The sequence below is a fragment of the Lygodium microphyllum genome, chromosome 2 (genome assembly GCF_053477565.2).
Source record: "Lygodium microphyllum isolate KBCC chromosome 2, Lygodium_microphyllum_v1.1.10, whole genome shotgun sequence".
NCBI classification, from domain to species: domain Eukaryota; kingdom Viridiplantae; phylum Streptophyta; class Polypodiopsida; order Schizaeales; family Lygodiaceae; genus Lygodium; species Lygodium microphyllum.
In genome coordinates this window covers 101,389,937-101,402,372 of record NC_141136.1, presented here as the reverse complement: position 1 = coordinate 101,402,372, position 12,436 = coordinate 101,389,937, and positions in this window count along the sequence as shown.

Sequence of the window (12,436 nt, the reverse complement as noted above, 5' to 3'; positions counted from 1 at the left end):
TAAGCAAAGTATGAGGTGTATACCTATGCCAAAAAGCTATAGAACAATGTACTTGCAACCTCCAAATCAATCAGGTCTCTTTCATGCCACTATGGTTCAACTATTGTTCTTCTTCTTTCCCCCATTATCTACTCTTCCACTCTAGCTCAACCATGTTTTGCAATGAAGATGACATGGGTGTGGATAGGTTTACATAGGGGCCCTACCGCAAGCTCTTACGTGTTGATCATCTTGACTAAAGTATCTAGTTAGATGTGGATATTAAACATTCTTAAAAAGTGCATTACATTGAAATTTAAAAATCCTATTTTTCCAACTATGTACACAAAAGTGTGATGGATCACATTTAGTCTCATACAATACATGGCAGGGGTTCAAGTCCAAGGAGTGAGACCATGCACCAGGGAGGGATTCTTTTTTGCTTTGGAAAATGATGAACCTTTTGGGCTCACCAATAATTGGTTCATGTGGTGGGCCCTTACGTGCATTTATCCATACCTAGAGGACAAAGCTAGTGTGGCATAATTGATGGGCTCTCTATTCTCTCTTTGTTTTCTCCCTCTCTTCCTCCCCCTTACCACTCTCTCACCAAAACACACACACACACACACACACACGTACGCTCTCTCTCTCTCTCTCTCTCTCTCTCTCTCTCTCTCATGGTGGGCACATGAAGGGGTTCCAGCTATCTTTCAACAAACTAACATATAGGTCACAATGGATGGGCCTTTGGTATCAAATATCGAATTCTATTAGAGGTAAACTAAAGAACACCTTCATCATGTACCGGTAGGCAACATCTATTAAAGAAACACAACCAATCATAGACCTCAACATCTACTACTATGCTTTATAGATTTATCACAATAGCATGTGCCCCTTGTTAGAAGATATGCATAGGAACCCATTGTAAGCAAGGGTGTATGAGGGCAGATGGGTGTGAATAGCCTTAGGGGTAGGGAAAACCCTAACCCTAGCTTGGCAGAGGCTATATAAATAGCCTATGGGTCACTATCATGTGCGGAAGAGTGTACCCAAGTTGTACTTGTAAGCAACTTAATAAACAAGATATTGTTCTTGTACTTTGAGCTCTCTTCTCCCTCTTGTGCACACATTCCAATGTTGCAACTCTGCTTCTACACATGGTATTAGAGCCTCTCTGATCCCTTCAACTTCCTCAAACCTCAACTTCACTAAGTGCACAAAAAGAATATCTTTCATCCATCTTCTTCACCTCCATAGCTTGTTTTTTGAACCCCCTGAACTTGGTGGACTTGCTGCATGCAAAGGAGGACATTTTAGCTCTTGCCATCTTCTACAGACCTTCTCTCCACCTCAGGCCGCAGGTGCGTGGCACTTCAAAATGCAACATTGGGCGGCAACGAGCACGACATTGCGTTCTGTGTCAGAACGACATAGTTCTGGACAGGCGGGCACTTCGTATAGTAGCGTGGGATGTGGGAGGCGCAATGATGGCGACCACCATAGGGCTTTTATAGTCCCCCTAGTGGGCCATCTCCCCCTAAGAGGGCTTTGGGAAATTTGACCTCTATTGGCTGCTAGAAGCCAAACCCTAACTGACAGTTTCTTGGCAGCCATAGCTAGGAAGCTTCAAGCTTCTTCAACTTTCAGATTTCTCAATATCTGGTCATTAATAGTGATTTCAATCACTGAGTTAACTCCTTCTAAGTCGGTTACTAATCTGGGAACCTAATCTCACAGGTTAATGCACTTGAAAAGTCGTCATCAAGCTTATCAAGACCGACATTTACAATCTCTAGCAACATGAGCTATAGATAAGTTCTTGTAAGCACTAATGCACATTTCTTAATCATCATTGTTGCTAATACTTACACAATCTAAATGTTTTCATCAAGAACTTAAAACAACTAAGTATCTTGCTTCAAGTTGTAAGGCTATGTGTACAATTATAAACACATAGACCATCGTACACTAGAATTGTATTGCATAGCTTGAAGTGATTTTTCCTTAAGTACATTGGTCAATGAAATTAGAGTGATGAGTGTCATTGTACTCTCCTCGGAATCATCAGCAATAAGCATTGAAAACATAGACCGTCCTTGTCCAACACAAGGCTCATCCACTGAGCCATACCACAAGGAGCATGAAGTCTAGTCTAGGTTCCAGATCATTGAAGCCTAAAAAGACCATTAAACCTCAGAAGAAGATTGCTTATAAGAAAGGACGACCAATGTCATATTTTGAAATATTACATATGTATGATTTTTAGCCTTTCTCCTCATTACAACTTTGATATCAAGTGTTTGATTTGCTTCCGCATTTAGTGGCAAGCTTGTAAGGGACTAGACACTACCCTTGTTCTAGCAAGTGGTAAGACCTTCCCAATGGCCACAACATATGTTGATGTCCATCCTCAAATTCAAAAATTTGATGGCAAAGATTTCCACCCACGGCATGTACTTATCAAGTACAAGATGATGGAGAGAGGGTATTGGTCTCTCATTCAAGGCACTAGAGCTGTAAACTCCGCAAATCTGGTTGATATAGAGGATGACCAACGTGCCCAAGCAATTATCATGTTACACTTAGATGAGTCATTGATTCATCATGTTGATCAACTAAATACTGCTAAAGAAAAATGGAATGAGCTTAAAAAGCTCTATGGAGCCACTCGTAAAAATACTAAAATCTTCCTTAAAATTGAATTCTTTAGTTTGGAATATAGACCAGGAGAAAACTTGGGAAAATTTATCTCTCACATGAAGGGACTTATGGCACAGCTTGCCTTAGTACAAGCTCCAATACATGAATAAGATGCTATTGCTATTCTCCTAAAAGCTATAAAAAATGTGTTTCCTACCCTTGTAACCACTCTTACCAACATTCCAAATCCTACATTGGCAAGTACCATCCAATCTTGTTTGAATGAAGAAAGAGGAACCACAAAGAAGGCAGCACCAGTTAGGCATCTTCAACTTCCCGTGATCAAGTATTGGTACATACAGTTCTCACTAGATGTTCTTTCTGTAAGAAAAAATGACATTTTGTAAACAGCTATTGGAAGAAGTATCCCAAGAAAATGAAATGTAACAAATGCAAGAAGACAGGGCATATCACTAGTAAATGCCCCAACACTCCTGATGTACCTAAAGAATTGGTGGCCAATTATGCCTCCAATCCATCTGAAGATTGACTTTTTTGAGTCTTTAAACCATCTACCTAAAAACACTATTGTAGCCTGATTTATAAAGGCATCCCAGTTGTTTGAGGGGGAGGGGGGGGGGGGGGGGGACATCTTAGATGCTTTGTAATCCAATGCCACCTTGGCATTGAGGGGAGGTGTTAGAAGATAGGCATAGGAACCCACTGTAAGCAAGGGTGTATGAGGGCAGATGGCTGTGAATAGCCTTAGGGGCAAGGAAAACCCTAACCCTAGCTTGGCAGATGCTATATAAACAACCTATGGGTTATCATGTGTGGGAGAGTGTATCCAAGTTGTACTTGTAAGTAACTTAGTAAACAAGATATTGTTCTTGTACTTTGAGCTCTCATCTCCCTCTTGTGAACACATTTCAATGTTGCAACTCTACTTCTACACACCCTAGCAATGGTAAGATTGGATAGGATCCAAAAAAATGGTGATATTCTTACATTTGATTCCATTTAGAGTCCATTAAGTGGCTTATGAAAGGTGCATTTATAAAAACACTTCATATGCCAAAACTCTCCTCTCTCTCTCTCTCTCTCTCTCTCTCTCTCTCTCTCTCTCTCTTTGTGTGTGTGTGTGTGTGTGTGTGTGTGTGATGGCAAGCATTTTCACATATGCCTTGGATACAAAGAGGAAGATCCACTTCCCTTTATCAAAGCCTAGATAGTTGGGAAGGAACTCCAAATGTGCATATGCATATTGAGGTTCTGAGGTGAGCTGGAGAGGGTATCCTTCATGAGGAAGAAGGTCATACTATGGACGCTCTAAGGAGTCCCATCTACATAGATCACGATCTTACCAGGTTGCATCTAAAGCATAGACGTGCGAGTATACCCAAAATAATCCAGGCTAGAAAGGAGGGCAATAAGGCTGTGTACAAAGGTGGTAGAGTCATCGTTGATTGCAATGTAGTTGAATATGGACACATGGCCTATGAGACAAACACCCTAGAGATATAATGATAGTGTGTAACTATAATTGCTTGCTCTAGACACACCCATAGAGGATGGAGGTGATGGAGAACCATGATGTGATTAGCACAGAGACACATTAGAGTCCTGAGAGGGGACTATCTAAAGTACACGGATATATCTAGGAGTCTACATATAGGAACTGCACGAGACATTAGGGCACCACCCAAGGGTTGAGAGAGGAGTGGCAATATTGATCACCTGAGAGCTACAAGATAGAGTTTGCATCATGGCAGGGGACCATGATGCGTACATGTGGATCAAAATGGAGGTCTCTTAGGATCAGATGCTATACATTGTCATTTAGGACTTTCCCTTGTGGGGATCAAGATATGCTACCATAAGCCTCAATATCAAGAGAGAGAGAGAGAGAGAGAGAGGGAGATGAGGAGCAAAGGGGGAATCCCCTATGATAAACCTTTTGGACAAGATTGTACACTACTGATGACTAGGAGAGATTCCCTTAGTAGGAGATCTTAATGCCAAGATGTAAAACATATAATGTGATACATATGATATTGAGGATCCATACAAGAAATGGATGTAGAGGATGCATGCACATATAGGGTATTAGCTAGTACTAGAGGAGGTAGCACTTAATAAGGCCAATACCTACTAGAACTACAATCGCAACACCATCTCATGATCCAGAATGGGATGAAGAAACTGCTCAAATCTAGAGGCCAATGACCTACTTCTACCCCCATTATCTCTAGTACGGTGGATTATGTATTAGGCTCCATCAAGACGTTGGAGCTAGTTAGGTATATTATCATATCCCCTTGCTTGATTGGAGTGGATCATACCTACTTTCCCCTCACCATACCCTCCTTCCTACTCCCACAAGTCCTAACCACTACCCACAACCAGTCCCACCACTTTCTATTTCACACACTAACTAACATATATAGCCCCATCTATGATGGGCTCACACAATTCAAGCACATTACCCCCCTAGAGACACTCACCACTAATTGTAGGTGTATGAGGAGGCATGATATGAGAATCTTTACCACTTATTCATGAGCAAAGATGTAGCCATAGCATGGGATAGATTGTGGAAACCATGCCGCCCCACACCCATTGAGGACCTAGAGTTAGGCACTCCTATGCCAAGATACTATATGATTTACTAAACTACCCTCCAATTCCTTACCCAATGGAGCCTTGGCCTACCACATTCACCTTCTTCACATTTGATATGGTGAGGAGAGTGATAGAGCACCTACAACATGGATGATTGATGGATCCTAGAAGTGTACAAGGTGAGCACTTCATTTATGCAATGGACATTTTGGCTTCTCTTCTTGCATTTATGTTTAATGGCGGGGCCCTAACAGAAGGCTTCCCAAATGAGTGGACCGTGCACACCATCATGCCTATCAAAAGTCAAAATATGCCTTGGATCTTGGTAACTAGGGAGCCATTATGTTGGGTCACACATTGGCCAAGATCGTAGTGATGGAGGTAGAGCTCAACACCTATGTGGAGAGAGGGAGATTATAAGCAAGATAGGCTAGATTTGGATGAGAATTCTCGACACTTGATCAATCTTCACCCTAAAAGGCATGATTGAGTAGGTGCAAGTGAGGAAGCTACTTTGTAGATTTCTGCAAAGCCTTTGATACAATTTGCAAGATAGGCTAGTACAAAGGCTACAAACATTGGGATTCTTGCCATACATGATTTGGGACATCTATGCACTATATGAGATGGCCATGGGCCGAATGAGATGCCCATGAGGACATTCAAATGTAGTCTCTAGCTCTATTGGAAGTAAGGATGTCATGTTTAGACTTTGTGATTATATTGATTTTATTTACCTTTATATGAGGTTTATATTAATTAAATAGTCTTCCTTGTTCGAACATTTTTGTTGTATAGTGGGAGATTTCCACAAGTTTTTCAAATTCTTTGATAAACATGTATTGTAGTAAGAAAGAAAAATCTTTTAATCATTTGTTTACCTAAATGTTTTGTCATTAAACATTTTTAAGCATTTCAAATTTTTAGTTTTTACTCCTTTTTCAAATCTATTCATCATTCTAACTAGTTGGTGTTTCTACATGACAATTGATGTACCCACTCCATCAAAGCTTAAAGAATGGTTTTGTTTGGTAGTTCTCTAGTGATACGTTCTCACTAGTTCATAGCTCAAAATATTTACTCACCACCTAACTATTGACCAATCTCATGTTTACCAATCATGGTATTGTTGCAATTTTGGAAGCTCTTATTATATTATTGCCTTCTTTCAAGCATTCCATGCAATGCAGGCACTATAATTTGACATTAACATAATTCAAATCAATAGTTGAACCAACTGGATACCACATTTTAGCAACTTGAATGTCATAGTAATCTATCCTAAAGCTTTTAGATCAATTGATTCAACACATTATCAAGTTAGGGCCTTATTAAGCCTCTCTTATCCTATTTATGTCATGAAAATATCTAAAAGAAGCTTGTAGCTTCATGTAGTTGAAGCTTTGATTCACAATTTGACAAGACTTTACTTCTTGATAAGACTTTGATTCACAATTTGACAAGACATGTCCTTATAAGAAGTACAAACACACAATGGGAAGCTCATTATCCCCATACACCTTATATCTATATCTCTTGAGAAAGCTCATGAAAAATGTGTCAATAGAGTCTCAATGTTGCTTTCCACAATTGTCGCCCAGAAAGGACATTGATGAACTTGCACACATGTATTTCTTAAACTAATCATCCCAATCAATAGTGAACACTATAATTAATGTTGATCTCCCTTAACCCGAATATCCAACTAAGCATGCTTTCGACCTACCTAGTTGTGATGCTACATCATTACTTATCCATCTATTCATGCTTGGGCTTGCCTCCCTCACACATGATATTACAACCAATATCTAATTCATTGGGCACCCCACCACCATTTACATGGCAATGGAATTTTCAAGGATTTCTTCATGTTGATTCACACCCTTAGACAATCAATTTCTTCTAAAGACACAAGCACTTAATCAAGTAAAAGGGTCATGATTCAAGTCTACGACCTTTCCAACATAGACTTCAAGTCATTGTAATCAATAGAGACAAAAGAAAAAACCTTGTTGTCTACATCTAAAATGCCTATACCATAAGCTCAAAAAAACCTGTCTCAATATCTTTCATGTTATTTAGATTTCAAGACACATATACAAAAAGAACAATATCAATTTTTTTAAATCTCTAAATTTTACTAGATAATATACCCACTATTTTTAAATGTTTCAAAAAATTTAGTACCTCAAAGTAGACCCTCACTCAATAAATTACTTTGGTAATCTATTCTTTGGTAATCTCAAAGTAGACCCTCACTCAATAAATTACTTTGATAATCTATTCTTTGGTAACTTTAGATTACATTTTAAACATGTTGAAAGTCAAATTCAAAGACTTGTCAATGGGACATGCCTCACAAACTATTGTAACTTAAACTTTATAGCCTTGAGAAGAAAAAGATGAAGTGGAGAATGAAGCTAGAAGGAAGATGGTGGATCTCTCTCTCTCTCTCTCTCTCTCTCTCTCTCTCTCTCTCTCTCTCTCTCTCTCTCTCTCTCTCTCTCTCTCTCTCTCTCTCTCTCTCTCTCTCTGTGTGTGGAGTAGGAAGTCACAAAGTTTGCACAACCAAGAATGTGCTCTATATTCATTTTGAAGTTTAAATATAAAGGGTTATATAGGTAGGAGCCCTTAACTCTTTTCTCTATGCCATACCCATTACAATGCTTGTAGGCCCTTCATATTCTCTATTGAAGCTTATGTGAAACAGTGTATATCATTAATGTGGAATCTTGGGGTTCTCCATGAGCTTTGATACCTACAATTAAAGCCTCACATGCAATCACTTCCTAAGGGGAGTGCTTGTCTTCACATACATATGGCATATATTGTTGGATTAGGATATAGTCTAATGCTAGGTAAGCTGAAACTGAGATCGCAATTGATAAATGAAGAATTTTCGCATTGTGATGTGCCTTTTTCACCTTGTTATTTGTAGGTTTGTCCCTGGAGCCCCAAGAGGAACACCAAGGAAAAGTGAATTCTCTTGCAATAAAATCTATCTTGTAACATCAACAAGCTTGTTTATTATGTTTCATATGATCACAATGAAGAAAAGAACACCAGGCACAACAAATCTTCATGCAGCATCATGTAGATCTCCCACGAATTTGATAGAATCAACCATATTCTTCAATATCTTCACAAAATCCATCAATATAACAAAGAAAGTAAAGGAACACACCATCTTTGAATGGAAATACATCACATAGTATTCATCTTCAATATCTTCATAGTCTTCTCTCTCAATACAATCACTCTGTTTTGATAGAATTGACTATCTCTGACTCTCTCTCTCTCTCTCTCTCTCTCTCTCTCTCTCTCTCTCCATCAATAATACATCATCTCTTCACTACAATCTCTCAAAATCACTCTCAATAATCCTTCTTAGGTCGTGGATACCCCTCCCAAGAGGTATGTCTGATATGAAAAGTCACCATAGCCACTACAGTGTCCTTTCATAGCTCACTACTGTCACTTCACTCCAGTCTTTACTTGAGTCTTCAGCAGCTAATTCTTTCACTTCTTTCAGCTCTTTTGCACTTGTATTCACCTCTTTCCAAGGCTAGAAAACTTTCCCAAGCTACACTCTCATCCAACAGAACACATACAGAAGCATACAGAAGGTATACAGAACAGTACCAGAACAGCTACAATACAGAACAGAACAGATACAGAAGACCTACAGAAGGTTACAGAAGGTCATCAAAACCACATAACTCATACTCAAACCATTCCAAACTCTTACAAACCATTCAATAAGCTTTCACAAGATCTCAATCTTCATCAATCAATACTCCATCCCTCCTTACAGAAGACAATCAGAACAAAACAGAAGCTATACAAAAGGTATACAGAACCTATCAGAACATCACAGAACCTCATATCTTCACTGATAAACATCATGAACTTCCAAAACACAATCAATATCATCCAAAACACTCTCAAACCACTTCCAAACCAATCAATCATCTCATAAAATCAACCATTCAGCTCTCAAAAACAACAAAAATCAGCCAAAAAAACAAGTCATTTCAATACTCAACATATCCCCACACTTAATAAGGAAGCATCCTCGTGACCCAGGAAAAAGGGAATACAAGTTCATTCAAAAGCTCAACTTTGATCTTCAAGATCTCTTCAAAAACAATCCATCCAACCATGACCCCAACTTATCACTTGTATCTGAGATAAAAATACAACGAAAGGAAAACCCTTTATACATTAACACTTTTTATCAAACTAGAAATTACAACAAACTTGTAAAGGATATAAGAGATTGTCTGCTTCATTAGCATCTTCAACTCTCCAATCATGACCCCATCACCACAATTCTCCAAAATTGTAGCTCGCACGAAATCCAATCCAATAGGAAACCACAACATTCTTTTTACATAAATGAACTTACAACACAAACACTACACACAACACAACCATCTGAATGACTCCTCCAAAAAGAGAGATTTTAACGATCCATAGACAAGGATTCATCTACAAATTTTTTGGGAGGATTCTGAAAAAACTGAAGACAGCACATCCTTTCCAACAAGACCAGGTATCTACTAGGCAAACAAAGGGCATGAAAATACAATATATCCAACTGCTGGGAATCAATGCTCACATTGACATTCATGCACAACTTTGGAATAGGCTTGGAATCATTATGAGAATGCCTATGCATATACGCCAAGTACCAAGCAAAGTGAGCAGTTAATCTCACTGAAAGATCTGCAGACTGTGAATACTGTTGAGCAAAATGAATATAGTTTTGATAAGCTTGACTGGCAGCTGTCCATTCTCCTGAAATTACTGGCCAGTTTATCTGAGGTCCTGTAAGGGAATCATTCGAGCTCCATCCCCTTCTTTTGGAAATCTGATGATCAAACCCGTCATAGTCACTAACCAACTGAGGTGGTTGAGATATAGAAGTGTTAGGAGAGGGAAGTGGAATAAGGAAAAGTGGATGAAGTGAGGGATAGGCAAAATCATAAAAGGAAGAATGATTTAAAGAAGAAGTGGCAGAAATTTGTATGGAATCACTTAAGAAGGGTGTTAACTGATAAATAGGAAAGGTGGAATGTACATGAATGGATGGAGAAGGACATGGTGGAGAAGGGGAAAATACTCGATCCTCAATAAAGGAGCAATATGTAAAAATGGGAATTTGAGGGAAAGAGAAAGGTTGGAAAAGAAGGGGTAAAATAGTTGTGGAATTGGATTGACAAAGGGAAAGATATATATGATATCGGTGAGCCATTTGTTGGTAATACAAGAGGGGAGGAACAAAAGGTCCTGAGAGAGATCTTCTATGATAGGCATCAAAAAAGGTAGAATCAAACGGATTATGTTTGGAAAGATAAGCTAAGAGATCCACCCTCAGTTGATTAGTACTCTGGGCATAGGTAGGGACTGTGTTTTGTCTTTGATTCAGGACCACAGAATCAATCATTGTATGCTAGGAATTATCAGGGCAACTAACCACTTTGGAGGAGTAACTCTGGAACATGTCATCTATGCGCAACTCCAGATGGTTGACATACAAAACAACTTGTAGAACCACATCCCCCACATACCAAGCCATATCCACCTCATCTGGAATTAACAAGTCTCCTCGGAGATACATGTATGACATCAACATGGTATCTGTCATGACAGAATCTTCAAACACCATCCTGACCACCTCTGTCAGCAACTCAGCAGACCAAGCCCCGTTTATACCTTTGTAGCATATAGTATATGCTCATGGATCATATTTTTTGGAAAACTATGGATCTTTGAAAATGTGGAGCACTCAAGGTATGGAAAAGTCTCATTACCCGTGGTGCATATTTCAAGAACACTTGTCATCGAGGTGGTCATGTCAAGAAAAGCTACCTTGTAGAAATATTCAATTGGTTTTATGGATGCATCTTCAATTTCTCCATCACATTGGAGAATGCTAAGGCTACCACATTGGCTAAATCTCTTGAGAAACAAATCCATGCACATAATAAGAAAAGGTAGCAAAACACATCTGTAGTGAATACATATATAGCATGGTATATGACAATGCGAAGGGAAGGGTCAAAATGGACACATATTTAAAATCACATATGAATCCCTCTTAAATTCCAATACTAGGTTTCATGTAAATAGAGCTCTTTTAGTTCTTTTCCTATTTCATACTTCTATTGTTGTCTTCTCTTCTAATCACTTCATGTCTTGCACCAAGCAAACTGTGTGACGACATGCACTTCTAGGCCAAGGTCAAGGACAAGTTTTCACTTCTCCACCGTGGCAAGGCAAAGAGATCCCCAATTTTAGCCCACGATGAGATGACTCCAATAGCAATACAACCTCACTATCTCCATGTCTTCCCCTCCCCCCCACCCCTTCGAGCCCATTCATCCAAAGGCTTGAAGGCCCTCCCCTAATCAACCTTGGAGCCTTTGAAAAGAGCTCGTGAGCAATAAGACTCTTTTGAAGAGGAAGAAGTAAGCGACGATATGGAAGCTAACAATGACAAGCCAAAGAACAAAGATGGTGATGTCTCTATAGATGAGGAGGGTGGAAACAATGATAACAAGGGCAACATTGATGACAACATCAATGGGCCCCATGAACAAATAGAATGGCCTGAGACTAGTGGAGATGCAACCTATGGAGCACTCAATAGGCAATGAGGGCTCCATGCAACGTCCCAAGCTAAAAACAAAGCAAGCTAGACAAATCCATCCTCCTCAAGCTCAACAAGCACAAGGACGACAACCACAACGAGATCCAACCGGACGAGTCCCGGCGGGGCAAAGGCTAAAATAGAGGAAGAATTGTCACTTGGCAGCTCTTAGGGAGATTCACAAGTACTAAAAGAGCACGGAGCTACTAATCAAAAAAGGGCCCTTTATATGCTTAGTGGAGAAAACCATTGACTCTTATGAATATTAATTCCGCATGCAAGGGATTGCTATTGAGATAAAGGGCAGTGCCCGTGTCCGTTTCCCGTAAGGGCAAGGTTGTACATAGTACATATACCTATCTAAATTCATTATTGAGCTACACTCTTCAGTACCAAAAATCGTGTGTCTTTGTCTCTTCTCTCTCTCAACTTGCATCTCTACACAGAAGATCCATTGCAGCTAACTCAACAAAGTGGTATCAGAGCTTGGTTGAGGCAATCAGGAGCTTGGCATTTCTTTCAGGTGCAGACGCT